This window comes from Schistocerca americana, chromosome 4 (assembly GCF_021461395.2).
Source record: "Schistocerca americana isolate TAMUIC-IGC-003095 chromosome 4, iqSchAmer2.1, whole genome shotgun sequence".
In the NCBI taxonomy this organism is placed as follows: domain Eukaryota; kingdom Metazoa; phylum Arthropoda; class Insecta; order Orthoptera; family Acrididae; genus Schistocerca; species Schistocerca americana.
Window position 1 is genome coordinate 287557873 of NC_060122.1, and position 13569 is coordinate 287571441.

Genomic DNA, 13569 nt, shown 5'->3' on the forward strand with positions numbered 1-13569 from the left:
GTAGATACACTGAATGTAATAAGTGAAAATAAAAACTCACTAGCTACGTCGTAAACATTAATAAAACCGATAAAATGCAGGGACGGGTTCCTGACTGGAAATAGAGTAAGAAACGGTACTATGTACATGTGTCCGGAAATGCATCGTTGCCACAGTAGAATGTGCTAACGAATGAAAGTTACTCTGACAAAGTGCCGTGTCTTCCTTGCGTGTTTCAGGCTTGTTCCAGACATGAATACCGCACCATTATGCTACCTGCAGTACGCTGCGTCAATCACACAGCCCGCAACACAAGGAACACACGGCGCGTGGTCAGAGTAACTTTCATTCCTCAGCGCCGTCTGCCATGGTAACGATGCATTCCGGGACACATGTCCGTAAGACCTTTTTTCCCCAGTTTCTAATCAGGAATCCGTTCAATTTGTCTGTTTTATTAATGTTCAAGCACCTACGTTTGCTGTTACTTACGAGAATATCTGGAAATAAATTAGTGGTACTAAGTGCACAGCTCTTTACTGCAGATGTTACAAGAACTAATTGTCAGTGGAGATTTGTCGTGGATGAATATTCTGCTGTTACTAGCTTGTAGCTTTAGACAGAGTTGTTAATTTTTCAAGTTAAGTGTAGGATGACCGCATCTCGTGGTCGTGCGGTAGCGTTCTCGCTTCCCACGCCCGGGTTCCCGGGTTCGATTCCCGACGGGGTCAGGGATTATCTCTGCCTCGTGATGGCTGGGTGTTGTGTGTTGTCCTTAGGTTAGTTAGGTTTAAGTAGTTCTAAGTTCTAGTGGACTGATGACCATAGATGTTAAGTCCCATAGTGCTCAGAGCCATTTGAACCATTTTTAAGTGTAGGATCTAAATTTTAAATTATAATAGCATGTTCTGAGATCAGTCGGTCATAAGAAAGCCTTCTATTTAAGGGGGTTAGGACGTCAAACGGGCCGACTTGGAGCAGGAGAGGCACCACAGGACATTTTAATTTCCACTGTCTATACTTTTACAAGTAAATTCATAAAACTTTGTCAGCATGACTAAGAAGGATTCAGGATTCACACTCATAACAGCGGAAGTTCAAAAACATGACAAAATAAATTTTTTTACGTGTGAAATTTCATCACTTATCACTTATTATTGGCTGCATTTGTTGCTATAGGTACACTTTTCTTCATAAATAAGAGAGACCGTTCGATAAATTTTGCACAGCATACAAACCATACTTATAGGTATCTGAAACCCTAGAATCTATTTAATTTATGACAAAATAAATGAGCTCTTACGTCTTAAGCTTTATGTTTAGAAAAAAAATTGTAGTTAATTGTCACAATTTTTACCATAGTTTTTAATAGATTTGGAAAATTCTAGAGTTTCATAGACCTGTAAGTATGGTTCGTATGCTGTGCAAAATTCATCAAAGAATCTCTCTTACTTGTGAAGAAAAATGTACCTATAGCAACAAATGCAGCCAATAGTAAGTGAAAAAGTGTTGAAATTTCACATGTAAAAAAAATATTTTGTTATGTTTTTGAACTTCCAATGCTATGAGTGTGAATCCTGAATTCTTCCTGGTCGTGCTAACAAAGTTTTATGAATTTATTTGTAAAAGTATAGGCACTGGAAATTAAAATCTCCTGTGGTGCCTCTCCGGCTCCAAGTCGGCCCGTTTGACGTCCTACCCCCGTTAAAAGACTCAAGAAGTAATCGAAAAGACAGAAAAGCATCGATGAATTAACTGAGAAACAAAATGGCCAGCAGTATTACAACGTTGTTTGTCTGATTGTGTGCAGTGTGTGATGGTAGATTTTGTATAAAATTGTTTCTTCTGCTCTTTCAAAATGGTTCAAATGGCTCTGAGCACTATGGGACTCAACTGCTGTGGTCATAAGTCCCCTAGAACTTAGAACTACTTAAACCTAACTAACCTAAGGACAGCACACAACACCCAGCCATCACGAGGCAGAGAAAATCCCTGACCCCGCCGGGAATCGAACCCGGGAACCCGGGCGTGGGAAGCGAGAACGCTACCGCACGACCACGAGATGCGGGCTCTGCTCTTTCCCTCATTTGTTTATTTTAATAGCATCGGATACACAGCAATTTGCTGAAGCAAAGAAGGAATGGAGTCGTCACCTGTGCGAAGACTGGGTGGCGTGCGTGTGTGCATGTGTGCGTGTGTGCGTGTGTGTAGTTGAGTACGGAATATAATTATAAACATAATTAGCAATAGTTTATGTATTGTCTACTATCATGTTTACTTCTTTCTAATTTCATATTCTATAAAAACGTACTCCCTCACAATATGATTATCATTGCGTGGAAAAGACGTATGTGATTTTATAAACAATAACACAAATAGACGACTCTTGATTAAGGAAGGAAATCTTCCACATCATGAATAGGACCCAAAACCAAACTGCGATGGCTAGCCAACACTCGGACGGTTCTCAAGGATGTTGCTCGCACCACGGCGTCAGAACTGGGCCTGAGTCGTGTCGTTGTGCTGTAACGAACGCTTTTTGCCTGCAGCGCCTGCAACACCTAACTTTGATGCTTAAGCAAATGTAAATATACGTCTCTTAAAATTTAAAGTATGTTGTTGAATATAACTGCCGCAAAGTCACTGCACCTCTTCTCTTCCTTGCTATGATTATTTAAAAGTATCACAACTAACACAAATACCACCACAGTCCCTTGACTGGGCTTTATAATGTTATTTATTTAATTCACTGTTTTTATATAGCACTGCATCTACTGTTTTTCAAAATGACAATTTATTGTCATCTAAACATTTCATTCGTGTGAAATGCTGCTGTAATTAATGAGGCTTTTTAAGTTTGATATTTTAGGAAAATTACGTTTTTCGTGCTGAGAGATGTAACGTTCCCTGGCAAACTCACGTTATTAAAGAACAAGAGTTTATTTGTACCATATACGCCGCTCTGAGCAAGTTGTATATATCGTAATTATTGAACAAAAATATTACTGAATGTGGTGTAAAAGACATTTGTTATTCTCCTTATATTTTTTGTTGTAATATTTCTCTGTATTTAGGATAGGAATTTTTCTGTATTTATTATGTGATTGTAAAATGTGTCAGTATTTGCGATAGCAGAGATATAAAATGTTGTCAGAAGAGAATAATATCGTCAATTTGCAAAGAAATGTTAATAGTCAGCAATACTATTTAAGCACAATGCATTATGTATTCTTTGGTCTTCTCTGTTCAGAAGTCATTGCGGTAGGACACTGTGAAAGAGTTTTTTACGAATGTGTAGACTTCTTTTGTCTCTGTCTGGACTTAGCCGCCATTAGACGATGCGTTACGAATTAATGTGAGTTGTATTGTTGTTTGATCTAAATATATTAGAGTTTATCAAAAGTGTGAATTATTTATGTAAATTAGCTTGCCCACGTCATCTATAAAATTTCTTTAAGAATTTTTCAGCATTTTTTAGCGGTGTTGCTGGGCTGTGCCGCGACCAACAATAGCAGCGGCGGCACATTTAAAAAAAATTATCAAACACGTCAATCGGGAACAGATGCATAAAAATCAATAGTGAATTAAGAAATTGTTCTTCTTTTTCAGAGATCCTGTGGCTGACAAAATTTGAATTAATTATACGTTTGTGCATTCGTAGGCGGATAGTTAATGTTAGTTAACATTGAAATTTAAACAGTTTGGTTCTTTCAAAATATCTTAAATGTGTAATGAAGTAGGTTTGATAAGTGATAAATGTCGGCTTGGCAATAATTAAAACATTTTCTGCTAATAGAGGTAATCTTGTGTTCTATGGCTAGTGCCGGGATAAAATTCAGTAAAAATATTTAACAAAAAAAAAACCACTGCAACTGGAAAGTGTATGCCAAGGCCGAATGATTTAAGGGACTCAATTCTCAACCTAATATTCTTAACCAGTTCATATGAGTTCACGTAAATATTATTTTTTCTTTAAATGTACGTAATTCTTAAGAAAGTAAAAATTTTTATTACCACACGAAAATAAGAGAGTGGTTCTACAACAAAGTTCGCACGAAAGAAAATTAACTTAAAAGCAAAAGATAAAATTTATTATTCTTCTTTAACGAAATTTCAAATCAATTCCATTCAATTGTGACGATTTCGTTAAATTGGCGCCCAACGTGGGGCTCGAATATGCAGTGGCCACTAAATACCCGTGGGATAACTAGGGAATTAATATAGTCGAACTTTGTTGCAGAACATTTAATAATTTTTCTATGTATTGTATGTATTGCATAACCAATATTGTGTGGTAATACCTGTGTATGATTTTTTGCATGAGAACACTATGTACCCAGAGGCAAGCTGAAGAAGAGAGCTCAATATTTCGAAAAATTAATTACCTACCACAATATCAGGGGGCAGCTGCACCCAAGATAGATCACCAAAAGGTAAAGCTACAGTGTAGTTGTCCTGTGGGTAGTAAAGTAGCCTCAGTGCAGTGTTCTCGGATCATTAGTGGTGTGCTTGCTGTTAGTACTTTGTTTTAAAATAACAGGACATTTAGGTAGTTAGTCATTGTAGTATATGGTAAGTGTGTATTAGTTAATGTCCATTTCTTGTGTGATTATGTCAGTGAAACCTGAGTGTTAGGATATTTAGTTCAGATTTTATTTCTTTTGTTTACTATGGTTAGATTGCGTAGTCAGAAAGATATCAACATGGATAATGAGCAACAGTCAGTAAGTAGTGATACCGAGTTGGAAAGTGGGACACAAAGTAATGTTAGTGACGTAGTTCAGGAAGTACAATGTGAGAATCTGGGGGCAGAAGGACAAGAAATGTTGCCACTGCCACCCAGTGATTCAGTTGATAGCGGAAATACTGTGCCATCCGCAAGCACTGGACACGGACCAGAGAGTGGTGTGATGTCAGAAGTGCTATCATTAAGAGTTATGTTCGAGCGCATGCTCAATTTCCAAGCTGAATTTGTACATATGCAAGCAGAGCGTGACCAGAGATTGGTAGCTGAATTTGCATGCAAACAAGCAGAACGCGATAAAGAACGTGATGCTAAACAAGCAGAGCGTGATAAAGAACGTGATGCTAAACAAGCAGAGCGTGACCGACGCCTGCATGAGAGGGACTTGCAGTTGATGCAAACTTTAGAAGTTATGCAAAGTGAGCTTGTTAGTTTGAAACAAAAATATGAAACCATACCCAAAACAGTGCATGAATTAAGCGAAAGAGTAGACAGTATTCAAGTGGCTAACGCCAATATCGTAGAGGAAATTAGTGTCCTGACTAACAGGGTCGAGCAATTGGAAATTGACACAACTCAAGAAATTGAGGACAAAGTGATCGAACAAGTGCACAAAGTAGAAAATGAAGTCATAAAAGAAATAGATCAGAAAGTGCACGCCGCAATTGAGGCCAGAGATGTGGGCTCAAGTGCGGATGTGCAGGATGTAAAAAAGATAGTGCACAAAGACATTCCGCTGTGGCAGCGGAGTGTGGACCGTCGTCTTGCCGAAATGGAGCTTAGCTTGCGGCATGACGAGGCACAGGCGTATGTCACGCCAGCCAGGTCCAACAATGATAGGCATATAAATACTGCAATAAAAAATTGCGACTGCGAGACAGAACAGGCAACCAATGTAAGCGAAACAAATAAATGTCATTCCAAAGTAATGATTGAAGAAAGCTTGATTAGGAACCGACAGTTTCAGATCTTTACAACGGAGAAGAAATCTGTTCACCCTGTAGTGTTTATCAAGGGATTTAGAAACATTTTGCCTAGCGTTTGGAGTCATACCCAGAAAATACAGTTCGTTATGTCCTACATACAAGGAGATGCTGCATTATGGGCAACCGAAGCAGCTGACAGTTATGATACATATGAGCAATTTGAAAAAGCATTCTTGGCCAAATATTGGTCAACATGTATCCAGGAGAGATTACGGAAGGAGGTATATAATCCAGAGCCGTATTCTCCACGACTAGGCAATTTGCGAAAATATTTCGAGAAGTACATTAATATGACCCGTTACTGGGACGAACAGATTTCATCCCGGGATTTGATCAGACTTTTGAAATCACACTTGCCGATACATGTAAAGGAAAAGCTTATACACGTGCCTGAAAATGATATGGAACATTTCTTGTCTGTTCTGGACACAATTGACCTGATTCAGGAGGATGCTAAGGCAGCCTCTGAACAGGCTAGAAGTAACGGAAACAGTTATAGAAATGGTAGAAATAACACGCCTCCACCAAGTAATGGAAACGGCGGAGGTAATAATAGGAGACAAGATTATGCACAAAACGGAAATAGAGGTAGAGACCGGAACGGCAATAGTCCGCCGGTGAATAATGACCGGAAAAGGAGGTTCGATGACCGGTGTGAAACAGGCCCACCAAGCAATAGTAGATGGAAAAATGCCAGGGGGCCGTGCAACACTAATACTTATAATGATGCAAACCGAACTTGGCCGCAGAACCAGAGGCCCAGTCCGGACCGGCGAAACAGTGATAGGTATGACAATAACCGACAGCCACCGCAAAATGCGCCAATTGCGCAACCGTGGCGGCCGACGCAACACAACGTGCACATAGTGGAGGCCCGTGACACAGAGCAGCCACACCCATCCACTAGCAATAATTCAACAAACTAGATGCAGCCGAGATACGCTCTCCATCGTCGGCTGAGGTTTGGAGTGAGAGCAGCCCGACACAGAACAAAACACCGAACAACATCTGTATCCTTAGGTATAATGACGGGGTACAGATGGGAGATGAATTAATAACTGAACCATCCACGTGCATAAAGGAGCACAAAGACAAAGTACAAGCGATAATAGAGATCAAAATTAACAATATTGATGTGCAAGCGGTCGTAGATACAGGTGCTACTGTCAGTGTTATGAGTATGGACTTATTCAAAGTACTGGGGAAGGAAAGGCGTATGCTGACTTTTCCCGTGAATAATTGTAATGTCACTGGAGCCATAAGTGCACAGCGACAAATAATTAAACTCCAAGTGCGGGTAGAGATGTATTTAGGGGATGAAGCCATAGCTTGCTCATTCCTGGTAGTAAAGGGTTTAAAGGTAGCCTGCATTTTGGGGGTAGATTTTTTGAGAGAAAGGGACGCAATAATCGACCTTTCTCGGGGAAAATTAAGTTTGATGAATGCTGGTAGGAGAATAGAATTGTCCATGCTCAGATCTGAAGAGGTACCTGTACCTAATTGTAATGCTATTAACATAAAGTGTAGGAATCAGTCGATACTACATTTAGACAATCATCGTCTAGGACAGAATCTCTATTATCCTGACGTACAAGGTGATCAATTAAAAGCAAATGTGGACGCACTTGTGAACAAAGTATCACAGTCCGAAAATTTGAACTCTATGCAACAGCAGGATTTGGTACAGTTATTATCTAATTATGCAGATGTATTTTCAGAACGACCAGGAATTGTTAAGGGATATCAGTACAATATCGAGGTAAAGCCTCACAAAACTTACTGTCGAGCCTCATACTCCATTCCTTGGTCCAAGAAGGAAATAGTAGCTAAAGAAATAAGAAAACTGATCGAGTGGGGAATAATAGAACCGTCTTTGTCCCCTTATAGTAGTCCTTTGGTGGCGGTAGCAAAAGCAGACGGACAGGTACGGTTAGTACTAGATGCGAGAGACATAAATGAATTTATTGTACCTGTTAGGACTCATCCGGAAAATCTTGATGAGCAAATTCAAAAATTTCATGGAGTGCAATATTTGACATCTATTGATATGAGAAGTTCTTTCTGGCAAATCCTGCTCACACCCGAGTCGAGGAAATATACTGCATTTATATTTGGAGGAAGGAGCTACCAATTTAGGGTACTACCTTTCGGCCTAAATGTAAGTGCAGGAGTTTTTATAACAGCCCTCGACGCGGTTTTAGGTCCGGATTTGCTGCAAAGGATAACAGTGTATGTAGACGATCTAGTGATTGCCACTGCCACCTGGGAGGAGCACGTAGAACTACTGAGTAAAGTCTTAGAAAGGTTTAAGCAAGCGGGAGTAACAGCGAATCTTGATAAATCCAAATTTGGACGTAATCAGATTAAATTTCTAGGTCACATAATAACACCACAAGGCATCAAGCCTGACAGCAAAAAACTTGATGTAATTCGTGGGTTTCCTAGTCCGAGAACTAAGAAACAGCTCAAAGCATTTATAGGTCTAGCATCTTTTTTTAGACGGTTTGTTCCAAACCAATTAATGAATAACGAATCTTTATTGAGCCTGTTGCGTAAAAATGCGCACAGGGTGTGGACAGAAGAATGTCAACGCGCATTTGACGCTATCAAAAATGCCTTGGTGAACGCAAACATACTGCGACACCCAGACATGACAAAAGATTTTTGTATAGCGACAGATTCGTGTTCATACGGTCTGGGCGCGTGTTTATTTCAGTGGGACAGGAGCAACGACCCCACAACAATCAATGTAATCGGATTTGCCAGCCGCACACTAAACAGCTGCGAGAGAGCATATTCCGCTACCGAATTAGAGGCTCTTGCAGTGGTTTGGGCGGTAAAGAAATTTAACTATTACATCTATGGTAAAGAAGTCAAAGTATTCAGTGACCACCAGGCTTTGAGCTATTTAATGACTTGCAAATTATACCATACCCGCTTGCTAAGATGGAGGTTAGCATTACAGGAATATAAAATTAAAATCATGTACCTAAAAGGACAAGATAATGTTGTAGCAGACGCCTTGTCGAGGCTTCCACTAGGGCAATCCTCAATGTCAAATATTTTGGAACAATCGGAGGAATATCGAATACTATTAGTACAAGATAAGGTACATAGGAGGGACTTTTTACATATGTGTAAAAATATGTCTATATTGCAGGAAACTGATCCGATTTGGCGAGATATCATTAGTAAAATTAAAGAAGGAACCAATCTTAAAAGTGTTCAGAATTTCAAAATAGTAGATAATATTCTGTATTATAAAACAGGTGTGTCAAATGACCATGGAGTCGTGTGTATACCACAACAGGCTATCCCAGCTGTAGTGTGGCACACGCATTTAGCATGGGGTCACGCTGGGATAGGCAAGACAATAAGGATTTTGTCCAAATTCTGTTATTTTAAGGGGATAAGCCAGCAGACTCGCACCATTATCAGGACTTGTCCTCTGTGCCAAAAAGCTAAGTTTCAAAATAAGTCCACAAGGTTTTAACTGCATCCTATAGTGCCTCATCGACCACTTCAGTTAGTATCTATAGACATAGCAGGACCCTACCCACGAGCCAGGGGTGGATTGAAGTACATTTTAGCGGTGTATGACCTTTTCTCTAAATATTTAAAAATATACTGCCTTAAATCAGCCACTGCTCGTGGAATAGTTAAATGGTTAGGCAAGGAATATTTTACACAAGTGGGTAAGCCTGAAGCGATAATATCGGATAATGCTTCCTATTTTACAGGCCATACCTGGAAAAACTATTTACATGAACAAGATATAAAGCATATATTAATTTCCCGTTTTCACCCACAAGCAAGTTTAGTAGAGAGAACATTTGGAGAGTTAAATAAATTTTTCAGGTTATACATTCCATATAAACACACAAGATGGCCAGATCTGATACCTAAGTTTGTAGAAGTTCACAACGCAACCCCGCATGCTTCTACGGGGTATCCACCAAACGAGATTATAATGAATAATAATAGAGTTTTGAATGAGTGGCTGGCACCTTTGCCTAAGGTCCCAGTCATTCCTGAGCCTAAGGAAGAGAAGATAAGAAAAGCAGGGTGCAACCTTACCAGGTGCGCTCAGAAAAGGAAAGAAAAATATAATCGACATGTGACGAATAACCAAAAATTTAGTGTTGGGGACTTGGTACTCTTACGCAATCATCCTAAGTCCTCGGCATCCTTGAACCAGAATAGCAAGTGGCAATTGGTGTACAATGGACCTTTTAGAGTAGTAAGTGTGCCACATGAGTGTAGCTATCTCTTAGCAGATCCCCACTCAGGGAGAGTACGGGGACTGTATCCGCGTAAGGATGTAAAAGCATTCCTACAGTACAAGACTAATAGTCCTATGTGGACACCATTCTTTTGTAAATAATGAACATTAATGATGTGTGATCTTTAGAGATAATGTACTAGTGTAGAAGTGTTTAGTTATAAGAATATGATTGACTTTCTCATGTGTATGGATATTTGTGTTATGTACTCTTTTAATTTGTGTTATCTAGAACATGCTCTAAATGTTTGCACAGATAATCTGATTAGTGCAATTATTTGTAGTGTTAAGCTGTGACAGAGTTCAATCAAAAAGAACATTTTAGTAATGATTAGTTAGTGTACTACATAATTTTCTATGTGCCCAAATTTGAAATATTTCTTGGCACAATCTTTTCTATTATGTGTATGTATGTATATATGTGTAGTTGTCAGATTGACAGATTCGAACCCAGAATAATATCAATAATATGAGGCCCTGAGAACTTTATTATCTCACCAATGTTATTAGAGAAAATAATGCACCCAGTAGTGACCCGAGGGCACCACGGGAGGCAAACTTGTTGCAAATTTATGTAATGCCAGGTTACGCACGAAGAAGCTTCAATTGAAGCATGTGCAGATTCAAACAGTAAAAAAGAGCTAGCCAGATACAGTCCAAGCCAATTTTTGCCTACAGAGACTACACTGTAGTTACGTAGGACGTTGATAGTAAAGTGTGACATGAGTTCAAAGGAGTTATTGAACAATATGCTTGAATCCGGCTGGAATGCACAAATAAAATCTACTCGAACACGAATATAGATGACTTTTGGGCAAACTAATACTAAATTTTAATATTTTGTTACCATGTACGCAAATATCACACCTTGGTAAAGAGTTACGAATGTGCTGTTACAAAAAAAAAAAAAAAAAAAAAAAAAAAAAAAAAAAAAAAAAAAAAATTGTACAGCGGACTTTGTAAATAAAAATAAAGGAACTTTAACAAAAGTTCAGTATTGTGCGGCAGAGACAGACACTGACTGTTAAACCTGCAGCAATACGTCACGGAGTAGTTGAGTATAAGTAATAAAAAACTGTATCATCGCCGTGTGTGCAAGTGGACAAGGGACTAGCACGACATGAACAGTGAACTGATAACGAACGGTGGATCAAATTAGTGTCAAACTTTAACTCTTTGTGTGTCAAGGGACGCTAGGAAAGCGCATTGACTACAGAGATACATTTTGTCCTAAGGTGAAACTTGCGTGTGACTAATGACAAGTCATGACATGGTGAAAAATATTGTGCGCCCATAAAACGTGTTACTGTGACAACGAAACATTGTGCAAACCAGACTAGTGAAGGCCTACTGAGTAATAACTGCCACTAACTGTGTGCGTTCTTTCCCACAGCAGGAAAAATGCCTATAACGATAGTACACTGTTTGTGAACTTGTTGCATGTTTCCTGGAGCACTGCAAGAAGACGTCGCACGGGCGAGCTGATATCCAACGCGCATCCGGCTACATCAGCTATGCAGCGGCCGCAGCAGCCCGTAGCAGACCAGACAGACAGCCACGCCCCTCCGCGCCGTAGCTGTCAACGCCGGGGGCGGTGACCTACACGGAGTCAGCGCGCCGCGCCGAGCGCCGCTCAACAATCACTCCGCACCGCTCACCAAATACAGCATTATTGATTTTTTTTATGTTCACATAAACTGAATAACATGTCAATGACTTCATTTCGATAAACATTGAACATTTACTATGTATGTCCGTAAGTGATATATCCTAGGACAAGTGACCTTGTAGTGTATCACAAGAATAATAGTGTCACACACAAAAACTTCCGTTGAACTGTATGTGACTGTGATATTGTGTAATTGTGTAACCGTTTGTGACGAACTGCTAATTTAATTCAAATGAATAACTGCTAAAGAGACAATATTGACCATGAACCAACTGGGATGGCTGGGCTCCGGCACAGTTTTGCCCAGGTTTCCTGTTTGCCTATGCCCAAATGGGGGAGCCATGAACTTATATAACCCTGGGACTAAATAAAAGAGCCATTCCGTAAAATATACAAGTGTAGAGAACGTTACTGGCACCATTGTGTCAAAGTCTAAAAACTCTTTGCCAAATGCTGCCAGGGGGCAATGTAACGTTCCCTGGCAAACTCACGTTATTAAAGAACAAGAGTTTATTTGTACCATATACGCCGCTCTGAGCAAGTTGTATATATCGTAATTATTGAACAAAAATATTACTGAATGTGGTGTAAAAGACATTTGTTATTCTCCTTATATTTTTTGTTGTAATATTTCTCTGTATTTAGGATAGGAATTTTTCTGTATTTATTATGTGATTGTAAAATGTGTCAGTATTTGCGATAGCAGAGATATAAAATGTTGTCAGAAGAGAATAATATCGTCAATTTGCAAAGAAATGTTAATAGTCAGCAATACTATTTAAGCACAATGCATTATGTATTCTTTGGTCTTCTCTGTTCAGAAGTCATTGCGGTAGGACACTGTGAAAGAGTTTTTTACGAATGTGTAGACTTCTTTTGTCTCTGTCTGGACTTAGCCGCCATTAGACGATGCGTTACGAATTAATGTGAGTTGTATTGTTGTTTGATCTAAATATATTAGAGTTTATCAAAAGTGTGAATTATTTATGTAAATTAGCTTGCCCACGTCATCTATAAAATTTCTTTAAGAATTTTTCAGCATTTTTAGCGGTGTTGCTGGGCTGTGCCGCGACCAACAATAGCAGCGGCGGCACATTTAAAAAAAATTATCAAACCCGTCAATCGGGAACAGATGCATAAAAATCAATAGTGAGTTAAGAAATTGTTCTTCTTTTTCAGAGATCCTGTGGCTGACAAAATTTGAATTAATTATACGTTTTTGCATTCGTAGGCAGATAGTTAATGTTAGTTAACATTAAAATTTTGAACAGTTTGGTTCTTTCAAAATATCTTAAATGTGTAACGAAGTAGGTTTGATCAGTGATAAATGTCGGCAAGGCAATAATTAAAACATTTTCTGCTAATAGAGGTAATCTTGTGTTGTATGGCTAGTGCCGGGATAAAATTCAGTAAAAATATTTAACAAAAAAAAACCCACTGCATCTGGAAAGTGTATGCCAAGGCCGAATGATTTAAGGGACTCAATTCTCAACCTAATATTCTTAACCAGTTCATATGAGTTCACGTAAATATTATTTTTTCTTTAAATGTACGTAATTCTTAAGAAAGTAAAAATTTTTATTACCACACGAAAATAAGAGAGTGGTTCTACAACAAAGTTCGCACGAAAGAAAATTAACTTAAAAGCAAAAGATAAAATTTATTATTCTTCTTTAACGAAATTTCAAATCAATTCCATTCAATTGTGACGATTTCGTTAAAGAGAGGAAACTAGTGTGATTTTTTCTTGCTTCATTATTTCAAAATAATGTGTGACACAGTTTGTAGTAATTGATGGATAGCTATCTAGTGAAATCGAACTGATACTTGAGTTGCTCGAAGGAGATGTTATAGAGTCTTTCTTGTTTTTAGTCTGTACAACCAGTTTAACATACAGTCCAAGAACTCCTCA